Below are 20,011 nucleotides of genomic sequence, written 5' to 3'. Positions count from 1 at the left end.
TCTCTATATTTAGTTATAGAGTTTTTTCTGCCAGTCTTTGGATCGCTCTCGGGTTTGTTGACTTAGGTATGGATAATATCTAGCTGAAAATGTGAGAGAGGATGCGTTCAGGGTCCTCCTGTCCCGCCATCTTTCCAAGCCTCCCCTGGACCCCACTTTCTTACACCATACACAAAGATAAACTCAAAATGGATTCAAGATCTAAATGTGAGACGTAAAATCATAAAAATCCTAAAAGAGAACACAGGAGATAATTTCTCTGACATTGACCTTAGCAACATTTTTCTAGATACGTCTCCTAACGCAAGGGAAATAAACACAAAAATAAACTATTGGAACTACATCAAAATTAAAAGCTTGTACACAGCAAAGGACATCATCAACAAAACTAAAAAACAACCTACTGAGTGGGAGAAGATATTTGCAAATGATACGTCCAATAAGGAGTTAGTATCCAATAATACATAAAGAACTTCTTTGGGTTCTTCTCAACACCAAAAAAACTCCCAAATAATCCAATTAATAATTGGGCAAAAGACATGAACAGACATTTCTCCAATGAAAATATACAGATAGTCAACAGACACACGAAAAGATGATCATCATCACTAATCAGGGAAAAGCAAGTCAAAACCACAATGAGATATCAGAATGGCTAGTATCTAAAACATGAGAAGTAAGTGTTGGTGAGGATGTGGAGAAAAAGGAACCTTTGTGCACTGTTGGTGGGAATGCAAACTGGTGCAGTCACTGTGGAAAACAGTATGGAGAATCTTCAAAAAATTAAAAATGGAATTACCATATGATCCATTCATTCCTCTACTAGGAATTTACCCAAAGACTGTGAAAACACTAGTTCAAAAAGATATATGCATCCCTATGTTTTTTGCAACATTATTTAGAATAGCTAAGATATGAAGCAACACAAGTTTTCATCAATAGATGAATGGGTAAAGAAGATGTGGTATATATGCACAATGGAATATTACTCAGCCTTAAAAAGAATGAAATATTGCCATTTATAATAACATGGATGGGTCTAGAGGGTATAATGCTAAGTTAAATAAGTCAGAGAAAGACAAGAACCACATGATTCATTCACATGTGGAATTTAAGAAACAAAACAAACAAATGGGAAAAAAGACCAACAAAAAACACTCTTTAACATAGAGAACAAACTAGTAGTTACCAGATGGGAAGTGAGTGTGGGGGGGGGGAGGGGGCGGTGGATAAAATAGCTGCTGAGGATTAAGAGTATACTTAATACTTATACTTAGACATGTGGTGAGTATTGATAATATATAGAATTGGTGAATCACTATATTGTACACCTGAAACTAATATAACATTGTATTATAATTATAATTATACTGGAATAAATGAATGAATAAAGGACAAAAGACTTGAACAGACATTTCTCCAAAAAAGTTATACAAATGGACAACCATATGAAAAAATGGTTAACATCACTAATTAGAAAAATGCAAATCAAAACCACAATGAGATGCTACCTTATTCCTATTAGGGTGGCCACTATTGAAAAAATTATCAGGGGCGCCTGGTGGCTCAGCCGGTTAAGCATCAACTTCATCTCAGGTCATGATCTCACAGTCCATGAGTTTGAGCCCCACTTCTGGCTTTGTGCTGACAGCTCAGAGCCTGGAGCCTGCTTCGGATTCTGTGTCTCCCTCTCTGCCCCTCCCCCACTCGTGCTCGCTCTCTCTCTCTCTCTGTCAAAAATAAATAAACGTTAAAAAAATTTTTTAAATAAAAAAAAACAATTCTTAAAAAATAAATAAAAACATTCTAAAGTTCTACCTTTCTACTCCTCCAACCAAATTATATGAGTTTGTTTATTTATTTTAATTTCAGTATAATTAACATACAGTGTTATACTAGGTTCATATGTACAATATAGCGGTTCAACAGTTCTATACATTACTCAGTGCTGGTCATGATAAGTGTACTCTTAATCCTCCTCACTTATTTCACCCGTCCTCCCACCCACCTCTCCTCTGGTAACCACCAGTTTGTTCTCTATATTTAAGAGCTTGCTTTTAAGTTTGCCTCTTTTTTTCCTTGCTCGTTAGTTATGTTTCTTAAATTCCACATATGAATGAAATCATATAGTACTTCTCTTTCTCTGACTTATTTCACTTAGCATTATATCCTCTAGTTTGATCCATGTTGTTGCATATGGCAAGATTTCTTTTTTTATGGCTAAGTAATATTCTATTGTATATATGTACCACATCTTTATCCATTCATCTCTTTTTTGTATATAATTTTTATTTTTATTTATTTTGAGAAAAAGAGGGAGAAAGAGAATCCCAAGGAGGCTCCATGCTGTCAGCTGAGTTGGACATGGGGCTGGGTCTCAAAACCCATGAGATCATGACCTGAGCTGAAACCAAGAGTTGGGTGCTTAACAGACTGAGCCACCCAGTCACCCCATCCATTTATCTCTTCATGAACACTTGGATTGCTTCCATATATTTACTATCCTAAATAAGGCTGCAGTAAATATAGGGGCACATACATCTTTCTGAATTAGTGTTTTTCTATTGTTTGAGTAAATATCCAATAGTGAAATTACTGGATCATATGGTGACTCTATTTTTAATTTTTTGAGGAATCTCCATACTCTTTTGCACCAGTTTGCATTCCCATCAACAGTGCATAAAGGTTCCTTTTTTCTCCACATCCTTGCCAATATCTGTTGTTTCTTATGTTGTTGATTTTAGACATTCTGACAGGTGTGAAGTAATATCTCATTGTGGTTTTGATTTGCATTTCCATGATTAGTGATGTTGAGCATCTTTTCAAATGTCTATTCGTGTCTTCTGCCCATTTTTTTAAAGTAGGCTTCATGCCCAGCATGGAGCTCAACACAGGGCTTGAAATCACAACCCTGAGATCAAGACTTGAGCTGAGATCAAGAATCAGATGCTTCTGGGTGTTGTATGGAAACCAATTTGACAGTAAATTTCATATATTAAAAAATAAATAAATAAATAAAATAAATAAATAAATAAACGTTAAAAAAAAAAAAAGAAAAATCAAAAAAAAAAAAACATCCCTACAGAAACTGTTACCATATTTAGATTAAATATGTTAGCGAAGACATACATCCACAAGATTATATCATGTTCCCTTTTCTCAGTATTGATTGGTCAGATTTTTTCTGATGTTTCTTTATATGGAGTTTCACTTGAGAAGCTGAACTGGTTTCATTTAATAAAACTTTTGCTTCTGTTTTCTAAAAAAAAAAAAAAAAAAAAAAAAGAATCAGATGCTTAACCAACTGAGCCATCCATCTGCCCTTTTTTTAATTGGATTATTTGGGGCTTTTGCTGTTGGGTAGTGTAAGCTCTTTATATGTTTTTGGATATTAACCCCATATCACATATGCCATTTGCAAATCTCTTCTTCCATTCAGTAGGTTATCTTTTTGTTCTCTTGATTGTTTCCTTTGCTGTGCAAAAGCTTTTAATTTTTATATAGTCCCAATAATTTATTTTTGCTTTTGTTTCCCTTGCCTCAGGAGACATAGCTAGAAAAATATTGCTACTGCAGATGTCAGGAAAATTATTGCCTGTGCTCTCTTCTAGGAGATTTATGGCTTCAGGTCCCACATTTTGGTCTTTAATTCACGTTGAGTTTATATTTGTGTATGGTGTGAGAAAGTGGTCTATTTTCATTCTTTGGCATTTAGCTGTCCAGTTTTTCCAACATCGTCTGTTGAAGAGACTGTCTCTTTTCAATTTCCTGTTCTTTCCCCCATTGTAGTAGATTGATTGATGATGGGTTTATTTCTGGGCTCTCTATTCTATTCCATTGATCTATATGTCTGTTTTTTGTGCTAGGACCATATTGTTTTGATTACTACAACTTTGTAGTATAACCTGAAATCTTGGATTGTGATACCTCCAGTTTTGTTCTTTTTCAAGATTGCTTTGGCTGTTTGGGTTCTTTTGTGGTTCTATAAAATTTTAGTATTACTTGTTCTTGCTTTGTGAAAAATGCTATTGGAACTTTGATATAGAGATTGCATTAGATGTATAGAGTGCTTTAGGTAGTATAGACATATTAACAATATTTGTTCCCTCAATCCATGAGTATAGGCTACCTGTCCATTTGTTTGTATCATCTTCAATTTCTTTCATCAGTGTTTTACAGTTTTCAGAGTACAGGCCTTTCACCTCCTTGGTTAACTTTATTCCTAGGTATTTTATTTTTTTGGTGCAATTGTAAGTGGGATGGCTTTCTTAATTTCTCTTTCTGCCACTTTATTAGTAGTGTATAGAAATGCAATAAATTTCTTTATATTGATTTTGAATCCTGCAACCTTATTGAATTCATTTTTCAGTTCTAGTAGTTTTTGGATGGAGTCTTTAGGGTTTTCTATATAGTCTAAGTCATCTCCAAATAGAGGCAATTTCACTTCTTCCTTACCAACTTGGATTCCTTTTATTTCTCTTTTTTTGTGTGATTGCTATAGCTACAACTTCTAGTACTATGTTAAGTAAAAGTGGTGAGTGTGGACATTCTTATCTTCTTCCTGACCTTAGGGGAAAAGCTCTCAATTTTTCACCATTGAGCATGATGTTAGTTGTAGGTTTTTCACTGTGGTCTTTATTATGTTGAGGTATGTCCCCTCTTAACCTACTTTGTTGGAGATAAGTGGATATTGTACTTTCTCAAATGCTTTTTTTTTTACATCTATTGAAACAATTATATGGTTTTTATCATTTCTCTTGCTGATATGATGTATCACATTGATTGATTTGTGAATATTGAACCACCCTTGCATCCCAGAAATAAATCCCACTTGATGGTGTTGAGTGATTTTTTTTTTTTTTTTTAATTGTTGGATTCAGTTTGCTACCATTTTGGTGAGGATTTTTTGTGGTGTCTTTATTTGGTTTTGGTATCAGGGTAATGTTGGCCTCATAGAATGAATTTGGAAGCTTCCCTTCCTCGTCTAATTTTTGGAATAGTTTCAGAAGATAGGCATTAACTCATCTTTAAATACTCAGTAGAATTCAGCTCTGAAGCCATCTAGTCCTGGGCTTTTGTTTCTTGGGAGTTCTTTTATTACTGATTTAATTTAATTGCCAAGGACACTCTTCAAATATTCTATTTCTTCCTGGTTCGGTTTTGAAAGGTTATATGATTCTAGAAATTTATCCATTTCTTCTAGGCTGTCCAATTTGCTGGCATATCATATTTCATAATATTCTCTTACATCTGTTTATATTTCTGTGGTGTTGGTTATTTCTCACTTTTCGTTTCTGATTTTGTTTGAATCCTTTCTTTCTATGTTTCTCTCTCTCTCTCTCTCTCTCTCTCTCTCTCTCTCTCTCTTTATGAGTCTGGCAAAAAGTTTATCAAATTTGTTCATCTTTTCACAGAACCAGCTCCTGGTTTCATTGATCTGTTCTATTGTTTTTTTAGGTTTTTTTTTCATTTATTTCTGCTCTAATCTTCATTATTTCTTTCCTTCTGTTAGAGGAGTTAGTTAGATTCTAACAGGATGCCTAGAGGCCAGCAAAGAAGAAGTCATGGCCAGCTATTGGGAAAGTCAGAGGCCTGTCCTGGCGGCACTCCAAAACAAAACTTACCACACTCGATCAAACCAGACAGGCCAAGATGGCTGACAAAATGGGCCAGAAATCCCTGAACAAATAAGAAAGAAAAAGCTTGAAACACTGTTTCCAAGAATTCCCTGCCTCAAGTAACAAATGTTCCTCCCCGTTGCTAACAACTGTTGATAAAAGGTAGAAGAAACTCAAACCCCAAGGCACGGATGTCTCTCTGCCTTTCTCCCTCTCCCACTCTCACATCTTGAGAGTGTACTTTTGCTTTAACAAACTTTTCTGCTTGTGTCTCTTACCCACTGTGTTGCACCTGTCCTTGAATTCTTCCTTGTCATGAGACCAAGAACCATCAGCAACATCTTTGGGATGGGCTGTGTCGAGGCGTCAGCGTCTAGAGTCTCCCCAGTTAACCTGGCAACATTTCTACTGGTTTTTGGATTTTGTTTTTTCTTCTTTTTCTTGGTCATTCAGGTTTAAGGTTAGGTTGTATATTTGAGATTTTTCTTGCTTCCTGAGGTAGACCTGTATTGCTATAAAGTTCCTTTTAAGAACAGCTTTGGTTGCATCTTAAATATTTTGGATCATTAATTTCTATTTTCATTTGTCTCCATGTATTTTTATTTCTTCTTTGATTTCTTGGTTAACCCATTCATTGTTTAGTACCATGTTATTTAAGTTCCGTGTATTTGTGTTCTTTCCAGGTGTTTTTGTTATGGTTGATTTCTAGTTTCATAGTGTTGTGGTTGGAAAGGATACAGTATCTTTTTGAATTGGTTGAGGCTTGTTTTATGGCCTAATATTGTGGACAATGTTCCATGTGCAACTTGAAGAGAATGTATTTCTGTTTAGGATGGAATGTTCTAAATACATCTATTAGATCCATCTAATCCAATGTGTCCTCAAAGCCATTGTTTCCTTGTTGATTTCCTGTTTGGATGATCTATCCACTGATGTAAGTGGGGTGTTAAAGTCCCCTACTATTATTGTATTCCTATCGATTTGTTCCTTTATGCTTGTTAATAGCTGTTTATATATTTGGGAGCTTTCATGTTGGGTGCATAAATATTTACAATTGTTTTATCCTCTTGTTGGATTATTCCTTTTACGATTTTTGTAGCATCCTTCTTTGTCCCTTGTAATAGTCTTTGTTTTAAGGTATATTTTGTCCAAAATAATATTGCTACCCTGGCTTTCTTTTCACTTCCATTTATATGATAAATACTTCATCCCTTCACTTTCAGTCTGCATGTGTGTGTAGGTCTGAAATGAGTCTCTCTTGGGCAGCATATAGAGGGCCTTGCTTTTTTATCCATTCTGTCACCCTTTGTCTTTGGATAATGAGCAGTTAGTCCATTTACATTCAAAGTAATTATTGATTGGTATGTATTTATTGCCATTTTGTTACTTGACTTACTGTTGTTTTTGTAGTTCTTCTCTGTTCATTTGTCTTTAGTTGCATATCTATTACTGGTTTTGATTTGTGGTCACTGTTAGGTTTATATATACATTTATACATATAGCAGTCCTCAGATTAGGGAAGTTTTTAGCTATTATTTCTTCAAATACATTTTCTGCCCCTTTGTCCCTTCTCTTTCTGTGATCCCTATAATACGAATGATGTTACCATTGATGGTGTCACTGAGTTCCCTTAATCTATTCTCTTCTTTTACTCTTTTTTATTTCTCCTGGTTAGCTTGATTGCTTTCCATTTCCCTGTCTCCAGATCACTAATCTGTTCATTTGTACTCTCTAGTCTAGTATCTATTCCATCTGGTATATTTTTCATTTTAATTATTAAATTCGTCATCTCTAATTGGTTCTCTTTTATGTTTTCTGTCTCTTTGTTGAGGGTTTCACTGAGGTTCTCCACACTTTTCTCAAATCCAATGAATATCTTTATGGCCATTACTTCAAATTCTCTATCAGGCATATAACTTATCTCTGTTTTGCTTAGCTCTCTTGCTCTGATTGTGTCCTGTTCTTTAATTTGAGACCTATTCCTCTATCTCCTATTTTTGTCTAACTCTCTGTGTCTGTTTCTGTGCATTAAGAAGGTCAGTTATGTCTCCTATTCTTGAAAGTAGTGGTCTTATGAAGAAAAGGTCTTCTGTGGTGTCCTGCAATGCAATATACCCTGTTCATCAGAAACTGGCACTTCAGGGGTGTCTCCTCTGTGTGTTGCATGCACCTTACGGTTGTGATTAAGCCACATTTCCTTTCTGTCCAGTTATCTTCAATGGCTGTCTTTGCCTGTTGTGGGGAGGGTTTGGCCCCGTATTGATAATAGGCCAGTCTGGGGCTGCCTTGGGTTTGAGTTGAGTCAGAGGAGGCATTTGCCAGAACTGTGGTGACATCAAACTGCAGAACACTTTCCCTGTGTTGCCCTGTGAGAGGCTTTCACTGGTGGGCAGGGCCTGCAGTCAGACCAGGTGTCTACCCCCAGCTCACTTCTAGGGCTGCAGTGGAAATTGTTTGTGTGATATCTTCCCCTCTTCCCATGGCAAAAGCCAATTTGGGGTGGTGCTGACCAGTGTAAGGGCTGCTTGCGCATTACCAGGCTTATGGCATCACTTTGGATGATCCCCTGCTGAGGGCAGGTTTGAAGGGGTGTCTTTGCAGGAGAACATGGGGGAGGGGTTCACAATGTTAGCAAGGTTTACACTTTCTACTGTGGGAAGAGTACTGGAGCTGCTTTGGGGAACTCCTGGGGAGGTGAAGTTAAAGGGGGCAGTTTCACTGGAGAATGTGGGGGTGGGACATAACAGGGTGTTAGCATTGTGTGCACAGGTCTGCTATGGGAGGGAATGTGTTGCTACCTTGGAGAATAGCTGAGGGTTGGTTGTAGGGGTGGATCCAAAGAAGAGCATGAGGTGAGCTGCTGTTAACAAGCTAGGTGTAGTGTTGGCACTGCACGTATTCCCACAATTCCCGAGTCACGTATCTCAGCTGGTGGGCAGGGAGGGAAGTAGTACCCACTGCCTCTTTAGTTCTCAGAGAAGTCTCCTAAAGATACCTGCCCCTCCAGCATACATTCTGAGGTTACTAAATAAATCTCCTTCCCATATACCCCGGGTGTTTTTTCAAACTACTGCTTCTATGCTGTATCTCTACAGGGCTATTTGTTATGCTGTCCCTTTAAGGGCAGAGACTCATTTTTCTATTGCCCTCTCTTTCTCCCCAAGTTGAGCCACTGGTTTTTAAAGTTCCTAGTGTTGAGCCCCACTGATTGTAAGAACTCCTTAATTAAGCCCCTCTGGTTTTTAGAGTCAAATGTTATGGGGATTTGTCTCCCCATTGTGAGTCCCTGTGTCTGGGGTGCCTGGGGTGGGATCTGCTCCTCTCCGTTCTCTGTGTCTGTGGTGTCCCTCCCTCCCACGGCCAGTCTCATAGGTCAGTTTTGTTCCTAATGATGTCTCTACCCATCAATTTGATTCCTGATCACATGTCCACCCTTCCTACCATTTTTCAATGTGGCCTCTTCTCTATGATTAGCAGGGGAGAGTCCACTAGTCGTTTTCTAGGTTCTTGACAATGGTGTGGGTGTTATCTAGGTGTATCCATGCGACCAGGTGAACTTAGGATCTTCCTACTCCACCATATTTTCCAGACAGATGGGTTTTTGATGTAAAACAAAGCTTTATAGCCTTGTGATAGCTCAGAAAATTTTCATTTTAAACTTGAAAGCCAAGAGTAGGTCATTTCAATTGATAAGCTTTAAGTTAAATACGTAGCATGTAATTCTTTTAAATCTTCCTATATATGTTATATTCTGCATTAGCTAGTACTCATTTTAACAGAAAAGGCATAAATGACAAGATTAGAAACCTCATCATGTCTCAGTTATCCATTCCAAACTCAATGCATCACCTTTGACTAGATGACAAGGTCAGATCTGAAAGTCTTGTGCTTTGGAGAAAGAAACAACCGGCTTCTTTAGCAACAAAAATGTCAGGAAGTAGGAAATTCCCTCAAGACCTGGATTTTAGATACCCTTATGAAGGTAGTGGAGATACAGGGATCCTTTTCATAATCCTCTGAATCACAGTGTAGGTGGTTGCCTAACAATTCTTGGTCCCTAGGGCATCTGGGTGGCTCAGTCAGTTAAGCATTTGACTTCGGCTTGGGTCATGATCTCTCAGTTCATGAGTTCAGGCCCCATGTTGTGCTCTGTGCTGACAGCTTAGAGCCTGGAGCCTGATTCGGATTCTGTGTCTCCTTCTCTCTCTCTGCCCCTTCCCCACTTGTGCTCTCTCTGTCTCTCTCAAAAATAAGATTTAAAAAATAATAATTCTTGGTCCCTAAGTATAATGCTCATAGCCCCTGATAAACTCACCCAGACAAGAGGGGAAGGCCTAACACAGAATGCCAAGACGGGAGAGAGGGCAAAGAAAGGCTGCTGGGGTAATGTGATCTCTCCAGATGGATTCTTTCATCTTAGATGAAAAGGTCAGTCCTATGATCTTACTATTCTTTTGCAAACATTGCAGTGGTTGACTTTAATACAGGGATTAAGGTCTATCCTTTAAGTGATGTAATGTGAACAATTCTTTCTTAATCTTATATTGATTTAAGGCTCTGCATAGGCTTTGATTTAGTTAAGTGTGTGGAGTAGTTCACAGATAGCTGAATTCCAGCAACAACGACAATTGCTATACTTACACTGCAGCTGTTGAGCTGCTAACTTTTCTTTATAACAGTGTTATAGAATAGAAAGATAGTAGTTGTTTGAATACAACAGACATGACTCTCCATTTGTCTGTACTGTATTAAAATGTTTTAAAATCACATATTTTTTTAATTTTGAAAACACTCAAACCTTGAGTTACAGACCAGATTGTTTCCAGACTTTTTCATGAAACTTTAAAATACAGTAAATAATATTACTCCACTGATAATTTTTTAAATAATTATTTAAGGGGATTTCATAATGTCTTAATGATAAGTGACACCTACACATGAGTGCTCCTTTTGAATTGGACTCAGAGTCATTTAAAAAATAATATCTTGGGGCACCTGGGTGGCTCAGTTAAGCATCTGACTCTTGATTTCGGCTCATGTCATGATGTCACAGTTCGTGAGTTCAAGGCCCGTGTCGGGCTCCAAAATGACAGCACAGAGCTTACTTGGGATTCTCTCTCTCTCCCTCCCTGCCCCTCTCCTGCTTGCTTGTTCTCGTTCTCTTTCTCTCTCAAAATAAATAAATAAACTTAAAGAAATAATAGCACGGATGTTTCTCTTCCTTTACTAGCTAAATTCTGGGTCAATATACTATGAGTGGCAAAGCTGAGAGAACGTAGTGGAGAACCAGGGGGTAGGTAGGGGAAATTAAACATAAGTGCTCTGAAGTCTTGTGATGGCTGAAAGAATGTAAAACAAAAATGTAAGAACGCATGAGATAGCATGTTTACATTGTGCCAAAAAAAAAAATACCACCCAAAAACAAAAACCAAAACCCAAAAGCCAATACCATACTTATTATTTCAAGGAATACATCACAATAGCAGGGTTAATTGTATCACTTGCCTTGAAGTAACAGGTACGCCCACTCATTGCCCGCCACACCCATATCTCACCTCTAAAGAAAATCAGGGAGGCCAAATGCCTTTTGGGGGTTTGGGGCAAAACCATGCTCTATAGAGGAATTCCACAGAAGGTAGTGACAAACTGACCAATTTCATTCTTTCTTTATAATAGACACAGATTCAAAGAACTATGCAGAAATGGAAGTTCTGTCCTAACGTTTACCAACGTATGTGCTGGTGCTCCATGAGCCCTGCTGTGTAGCTATCTTTGGGAGCAAGGGTGAGTGAGTAGCTAAGAGGGAGATGATAACCTGTTAGACCTAACATGTTCCTGAATCCTTGTGAAAGAGACCCTTGTCACTGAAGGTAACCAGGAATGTCTTTTGTAATCCTGAAAAACCAGAAACCGGGCTTCTGCTTCAGAAATGCCCACTAAGGCTGGAACAGGATGCTTGTTTTCACCTCCCATTAATCTCTTACAGATAACATAGTCTTTCCCCTTCCTGAAACACAGATGGTGACACAAGGTCTAATTAAAGGTTAGCTGCCGATTAGGTGCATGTGAACCCTTTGATCTCACTACAGTGCCTTTCTGTACATCCCCTCACTCTAAAACTTCTGCACAGTAAAGCCCGAACTTTGCAGAGAATAACTATATACAGAGCCCGGATCATCTTCCACCCCATCCCCGCTGTCAGTAAGTTACCCTGATAAAACTGTGCAAATTGTATGGAGTTGCCTGCTTCATTTCCGGTCTCACAGTGTCTTCTCAGTTTGGGGAATAGCTTCCTGTCCCTCCCCTAGCTTCTAACGGTAGAGATGAGAGTGTTCCACAGACAACACCTTCCCTCCAGCAGCAAATCATCTACTTCACCATCCAACTGTGGGGGTGGCTGCTGCTGTGGAGCTGTTTTCTCCTCCTAAAGGCCAGGTGCCTGCACAGAAAACTACCTGTCTCTGAGATCGTATTTAGCCTCTGAGAAGCTCAAAGTTCCAAGCTCATTGGCAGAACCTCAAATACCCATTTATTCATTTGTTCGTATTAATCATGCTTGGTCTCCAGATACAGGGTATATAAGGAAGGCAAAATGTGTACAAAATACTATATAAAACATAGTCTCTTCCCTCAAACTTACAATCAATGGCATGAGCAATTCAAGGCAGATCAGAAAAAATACAAGTGCTGTGAAAAAGAAGAGGAAGGACCTAACAGCAAGGCCAGTGATTACCCACTGTGAAGGAATTCTAATTTGCTAACATGCACGAGGAGAGACCAATTGGAGTCAGATGGTCTAGAAATCAGCAGTCAAGATAGAGCTGCAGAAGTTTCCAGAATGAATGACTGCCAAGCAAGAGAAATGACGGTACTGTCCTCACTCACTAGACTGTACGAATGGGAGTCACTATAAACTAAGAGAGCTGAGTTGGGGACACTGGGCCACAGCTGAAAGGTGCCCATAAGGCCTTACTGCTTAGTTCTCATCTGCCCCAGTTCTTCCCTTCATCCTCAAGGATATCTTTTGGGAAAAGGCCACTCTTGCCTCAGTTGCTCTTAGCTCCCTGCATATTCCAAACCCTTTGGAAATCCTCCAATTTCTAGCTCTTGAGGGGCATCCATCTACTTGTGAAATCTTTTTCACACAGATCTCCAGGGTGAATTTCCTCTCACATGACCTGCAGGGAGCACATGCACTCTCTCACCTCCTCCATCCACAGCAGAGCCTCTCACCCCCTCCTCCCTTCAACACAGCCTTCTCCTCCCTCCGATGCCACTGCTGCCTGCCCCAGACTCTCCCACTGCCCAGTCACTGACTCTCTGTTGCACACACACCTCTCTTCTGGCTATGGGATCAGCCACACACACCTCTCTTCTGGCTATGGGATCAGCCACACACACCTCTCTTCTGGCTATGGGATCAGCCACAGCTGTCCGGGTGTCTGAGCTGCGTCCAACCCTTTGCTCACTGATTTTTGTGGCCTCACTCCCTAGCAGACTGCCCAAGAAGATTCCAACCCATCCAGAGTCAGCACTTACACACTGATCTTAATGGAGAGAATGAAATGGGGACGGGAGCCATTTCAGACCCATCTGGATTTTTTTTTTTAACAGATGAAACATATGTGTATGTGTAGTGGTCTCTGGTCACATGACCAAGTTTCCCCTTGATTTTCTCCATGGATTTTTTAGTTTTCACTCTTCCTTACTGAAGAGAAAAGTGGACTATAATTCACTATATTGCTTAAATGACATAATTTAAAATAATTGTTTTCTATCTTAGGAATTTTCCCTGATCAACAATTTACTGGTTTCAGTGTGGTCTTAACATAAGAGATGGGGAAAGGAACTTGCTGTCACGATAGGTAAGTACATGAGAATCAAAGGGCCAGCATTTACCATTGCACTCAGCTTTATTGTATTGTTATTCCATTTTTTTATTATCTTTTCATTATTTTTGAATTCCAGTATAATTAACGTACCGTGCTATATTAGTTTCTGGTTGAATCACTATATTGTAGTATATATATATATATATACTGTGATTCAACAATCCTGTGAATATATAGTGATTCAACAATCCTGTGAACACTGAATATGTATCAAGATAAGTATACTCTTAGTCCTTCACCTATTTTACTCATCCCCTCACCCACCTCCCCTCTAGTAAATACCCGTTTGTTCACTCTACTTAAGAGTTTTGGGTTGTCTTTTTTTCTTTGTTCATTTGTTTTGTTACTTGAATTCTACATATGAGCGAAATCATATGGTATTTGTCTTTCTCTAATGGACTTATTTCACTGAGCATTATACTCTCTAGTTCCATCGGTGTTGTTGCAAATGGCAAGATTTCATTCTTTTTATGGTTCAGTAATATTCCGGTGTATGGAATCCCTTCATCTAGTGATGGACACTGGACACATGAATTGCTTTCATATATTTAGCTCTTGTAAATAATGGTGCAATAAACACAGGAGTCCATGTATCTTTCCAGATTCTTGTTTTCATATTAACTGGGTCAATACCCAGTCATGAAATTACTGGATCATATGGTTATTTTATTTTCAATTTTTTGAGGAACCTCCATACTGCTTTCTACAGTGGCTGCACCAGTTTGCATTCCTACCAACAATGCATGAGGGTTCCTTTTTCTACTCATCCTTACCAGCACTAGTTGTTTCTTCTGTGTTTTGTTTTGTTTTGTTCTGTTTTGTTTTACTCATTTTAATAGATATGAGGTGATATCTCATTGTGGTTTTTATTTGCGTTTCTCTGATGATGAGTGATATTGAGCATGTTTTCATGTGTCTATTGGCTATTCGGATGTCTTCTTTGGATAAATCTCTATTATGTCTTCTGCCCATTTTTTAATTGAGTCGTTTGGTTTTGAGGTGTTGAGTTGTAGACTTATTTATATATTTTTTACACTAAACCCTTGTCAGATATATCATTTACAAATCTCTTCTTCCATTCAGTAGGTTGTCTTTTAGTTTTGTTGGTTGTTTCCTTTGCTGTACAGAAACTTTTTATTTTGATGAGCTCTTAATAGTTTATTTTTGCTTTCATTTTCCTTGCCACAGGACACATGTCTAGAAAAATATCGTTACAGCCAATGTCAGAGAAATTACTGTCTGTGCTCTCTTTGAGGAGTTTTATGGTTTCAGGTCTCACATTTAGGTCTTTAATCCACGTTGAGGTTACCTTTGTGTGTGATACAAGAAAATGGTCCAGGGTGCCTGGGTGGCTCAGTCAGTTAAGCTTCCAACTCTTGATTTCAGCTCAGGTCATGATCTGACCTCAGGCTCAGGAGCCTGCTTGGGATTCTTTATTTCCCTGTCTCTCTGCCCCTCTTCTCCCGCAAAAATAAATAAACTTGAAAAAAAAAAAAGAAAATGGTCCCGTTTCATTCTTCTGCATTTAGCTGTCCAGTTTTCCCAACACCATTTCCCATTGCATATTCTTGCCTTCTTTGTAGTAGATCAATTGACCATATAATCATGGGTTTATTTCTGGACTCTCTATTCTGTTCTCGTGATTTATGTGTCTATTTTTGTGGTGATACCACACCATTTTGATTACTATAGCTTTCTAGTATGTCTTGGAAACTAGAATTGTGATGCCTCTAGTTTTGATTTAGCTATTAGTGGTCTTTTGTGTTTCCATGCAAATTTTAGGATTCTTTGTTCTACTATTGTGAAAATTTTTATTGGTATTTTCATAGAGATTGCATTAAATTTCTGTAGATTACTTTGAGTATTAACAATATTTTATTATTTGTTTTCCCAATCCATGAGCATGGAATATCTTTCCATTTGTTTGTGTCCTCTTCAATCTCTTTCATTAATGTTTTATACTTTTCAGAGTACAGGTCTTTCACTTCCTTAGTTTAGTCTTAGGTATTTTACTCTTTTTAGTGCAATTATAAATGGGATTATTTTCTTAATTTCTTCTTCTGCTACTTCATTATTAGTGTACACAAATGCAATGAATTTCTGTATATTGATTTTGGATTCTGCAACCTTACTTAATTCATTTATCAGTTCAAGTAGTTTTTTGATGGAGTGCTTAGGGTTTTCTACATATAGTCTACTGTCATCTGCAAATAGTGAAAGTTTTACTTCTTCCTCACCAGTTCCAATACATTTTATTCCTTTTTCTTGTATGAATGCCGTGGCTACAACCTCCAGCACTCTCCTGAATAAAAATAGTGAGAATGGACATTCTTGTCTTGTTCCTGATCTTAGGGGAAAAGCTCTCAATTTTTCACCATTGAGTATGATGTTAGCCGTGGGTTTTTCATATGTAGTCTTTATTATGTTGAGCTACTTTCCCTCTAAACCTACTTTGTTGAGGACTTCTATCTTAAATGGATGTTGTACTTTGTCAACTGCTGTTTCAGCATCTATTGAAATGATCATATGGTTTTTATCATCTCCTATTGATGATGTATCATGTTGATAGATTTGCAAATATTGAATTACACTTGTATCCCAGAAATAAATCCCACTTGATCATAGTGAATGATTTAGTGTATTATTGGATTTAGTATGCTAATATTATGTTGAGGATGTTTGCACCAATGTTGATCAGAGATACTGGCCTATAGTTCTCTTTTTTTTTTTTTTTAGTAGTGTCTTTAGTTGGTTTTGGTATCAGAGTAATGCTGGCCTCATAGAATGAATTTGGAAGCTGTCCTTCCTCTTATATTTTTTGGAATAGTTTGAGAAGAAAAGGTATTAACTCTTTTTTAGATGTTCAGTAGAATTAATCTGTGAAGCCATCTGGTCCTGGACTGGGAATTTTCTTATTACTAACTCAATTTCATTCTGGTAATCAGTCTGTTCACATATTCTATTTCTTCCTGTTTCAGGAAGGTTGTTTGGGAGGTTGTATGCTTCTAGAAATTTATCCATTTCTTGTAAGTTGTCCAGTTTGTTGCCATTTTTCATAATAGTCTCTTAGAATTCTTTATATTTCTGTAGTGTTAGGTGATATTTCTCCTCTTTAATTTCTGATTTTGTTTATTTTAGTTCTCTCTCTCTCTCTTTTTTTGGATGAGTTTGGCTGAAAGTTTTTCAATTTTGTTGATCCTTTCAAAGAACCAGCTCCTGGCTCCGTTGATTAGTTCTGTTGGGTGTTGTTGTTGTTGATGTTGTTGTTTCTACTTCATTTATTTCTGCCCAATCTATTATTTCCTTCCTTCTGCTTGTTTGGGGACTTGTTTGCTCTTTTTCTTGTTCCCTCAGGTGTAAGGTTAGGTTGTTTATTTAAGATTTTTCTTCTTTCTTGAGATATTGTTATAATCTCTCTTAGAAAAGCTTTTACTGCATCCTGGATGAATGAATGTGGACCATTGTGTTTTCATTTTCATTTGTTTCCATGTATTTTTTTTATTTCCTCTTTGATTTTTTTTTGGTTGACCCATTTATTGTTTAATAGCATGATATTTAACCTCCATGTATTTGTGTTCTTTCCAGATTTTTTGTTTGGTCAATTTCTAGTTTCATAGCATTGTGTTCAGAAGAGATGCATGGTATAACTTCTATCTTTTAAAATTTGTTGAGACTTGCTTTGTGGCCTAATACGTGATCTGTTGTGGAGAATGTTTCATGTGCACTTGAAAAGAATGTGTATTCTGTTGTTTAGGATGGAATGTTCTGAATATATGTTAAATCCATCTGGTCCAGTGTGTCATTTAAAGGCATTGTTTCTTTGTTGATTTTCTGTTTGGATGATCTGTCCATTGTTGTAAGTGGAGTGTTAAAGTCCCCTACTATTACTTACTTTGTTAATAGCTGCTTTATATATTTGGGAGCTTTCATGTTGGGTGCATATATATTTGAAATTGTTATATCCTCTTGTTGGATTAGTCCCTTTATGATTACGTAGGGTTCTTCTTTGTCTCTTGTAAAGGTCTTTGTTTTAAGGTCTATTTTCTCCAATATAAGTATTGCTACCCTTGCTTTCTTTTCACTTCCATTTGCATGAGAATTGTTTTTCCATCTCTTCACTTTCAGTCTGCATGTATGTTTAGGTCTGAAATGAGTCTCTTGTAGGCAGCATATATATGGGTCTTGCTTTTTTATCTACTCAGTCACCCTTTGTCTTTTGATATGAGCATTTATTTGGTCCATTTACATTCAAAGTAATCATTGAGAGGCATGTACTTATTTACCATTTTGTTACTTTAAGTTGTTTTTGTAGTTCTTCTTCTCTTGCCCTCTTCTCTTGTGGTTTGCTGGCATTCTTTAGTGGTATACTTGGATTCCTTTCTCTTTATTTTTTGCATATCTGTTACTGGTTTTTGATTTCTGGTTTCCATTAGGTTTATATATAATATCTTATACATATAGGTGTCTACGCTAAGCTGATGGTCACTTAAGTTTGAACTCATTCTAAAAGCACATAAAGTTTTATTCCTCTCTCTCTCTCTCTCTCTCTCTCATGTTTTAGGCACATCATGTCATACTTTAAATCCTTTTATTTTGTGAATCCTTGACTGATTTTTATAGATATACTTGATTTTACTGATTCGACTTGAGCTTTCTATTTTTCCTACTCCTGCCTATGGTCTTCCCTTTCCACTCAAAGAATCCCCTTTCAGATTTCCTCTAAGGTTTACTGGCGGTGAATTCCTTTAACTTTTGTTTTTGTAGAAAACTCTTTATCTCTCCTTCCATTCTGAAAGATAGCCTTGCCAGATAAGGTATTCTTGGTTGTAGGTTATTTTCTTTCAACACTTCGAATAAATCATGCCATTCCCATCTGGTCAGCAAAGTTTCTGCTGAAAAACCACCTGATAGTCCTTAAGGGGTTTTCTTTCCTGTAACTGTTTTCTCCTGCTGCTTTTAAAAGTCTCTTTATCACTACTTTTTGCCATTTTAATTACTCTGTGTCATGGTGTGGACCTCCTTGGGTTGATTTTGTTCGGTGCTCTCTGTGCCTCCTGGATCTGAATTTCTGTTTCCCTCCCCAGATTGAGGAAGTTTTTAGCTCTTAGTTCTTCAAATAAATTTTCTGCCCCTTTCCCTCTCTTCTTCAGGGATCCCTATAATGTAAATGTTATGCTAGATAGCGTCATTGAGTCCCCTTAATCTAGTCCCATTTTTTCTTTTTTCTTTCTCCTGTTCATCATGATTGGTCTCCATCCATTACTCTGTTCTCCAGATCACTGATCCGTTCTGCTTTCTCTGGTCTTATTCCAATTATTCATTTCAGTTATTGAGATTTTCATCTCTGTTTGGTTCTCTTTTATGTTTTCTGTCTCTTCGTTGAGGGTGTCACTGAGGTCCTCCACTCTTTTCTCAAATCTGATGAGAATTTTTATGGCCACTACTTTAAATTCTCTATCAGGCATATTACTTATTTCTGCTTGTTTAGCTTTCTTGCTGTGATTTTGTCCTATTCTTTCTTTTGGAACAAATCATCTGTCTCCTCATTTTGTCTAACTCTCTGGGTCTGTTTCTGGGTGTTAGAAAAATTAGCTATGTCTCCTACTCTTGAAAGTATTGTCCTTATGAAAAAGAGGCCCTGGGGCACCTGGGTGGCGCAGTCGGTTAAGCGTCCGACTTCAGCCAGGTCACGATCTCGCGGTCCGTGAGTTCGAGCCCCGCGTCAGGCTCTGGGCTGATGGCTCGGAGCCTGGAGCCTGTTTCCGATTCTGTGTCTCCCTCTCTCTCTGCCCCTCCCCCGTTCATGCTCTGTCTCTCTCTGTCCCAAAAATAAATTAAAAACGTTGAAAAAAATTTTTTAAAAAAAGAAAAAGAGGCCCTGTGGTGCCCTGCAGTGCAGATACCCCTGCTTACAGAAACAGGTGCTTCAGGGGCGTCTCCTATATGCGTTGCATGCACCCTATTGTGGCTGAGCTGCATTTGCTTTCAGTCTAGTTGTCCGCAATGGCTGTTCCTGACTATTGTGGGTACGGTTTGGTCCCTGTGTCAATGGGCCAATACGGGGAATACCTTGGGCTTGAGTTGAGCCAGACCAGGTGTTTGCCAGAGCTGCAGTAGCACCCAATTGCAGGGCACTCTCCCCATGTTGAACCCTGAGATGTTCACTGCTGGGTAGGGCCTGCAGTCAGGCCACATATCTTCACACAGTCACTGCTGGCACATTTGGACTGGTATGTATGGTTTTCCTCACCCTTCCTCAGGGCAGGAGTCATTTCAGAGTGGTGCTGGCCAGGGCTGCTTTCATACTATCAAGCTTGTGGCACTGCTTCGGATGGACTTCTGAGTGGTTTGGGGGGAGATGGGTGGACTTGTTAGCAAAGCTAGATGGAGAGTGTCCATGCTACACTGGTTGCTGCAGGTATCTAGGCTAGAGGGCAGAGGAGAGAAATGGTGCTTGCTAGCTCTTTTGTTCTTGGAGAAATGTAAGATCCCTGCCCCTCC

This window comes from Neofelis nebulosa, chromosome 8 (assembly GCF_028018385.1).
Source record: "Neofelis nebulosa isolate mNeoNeb1 chromosome 8, mNeoNeb1.pri, whole genome shotgun sequence".
NCBI classification, from domain to species: Eukaryota; Metazoa; Chordata; class Mammalia; order Carnivora; family Felidae; genus Neofelis; species Neofelis nebulosa.
This window is presented reverse-complemented; position numbering follows the sequence as displayed.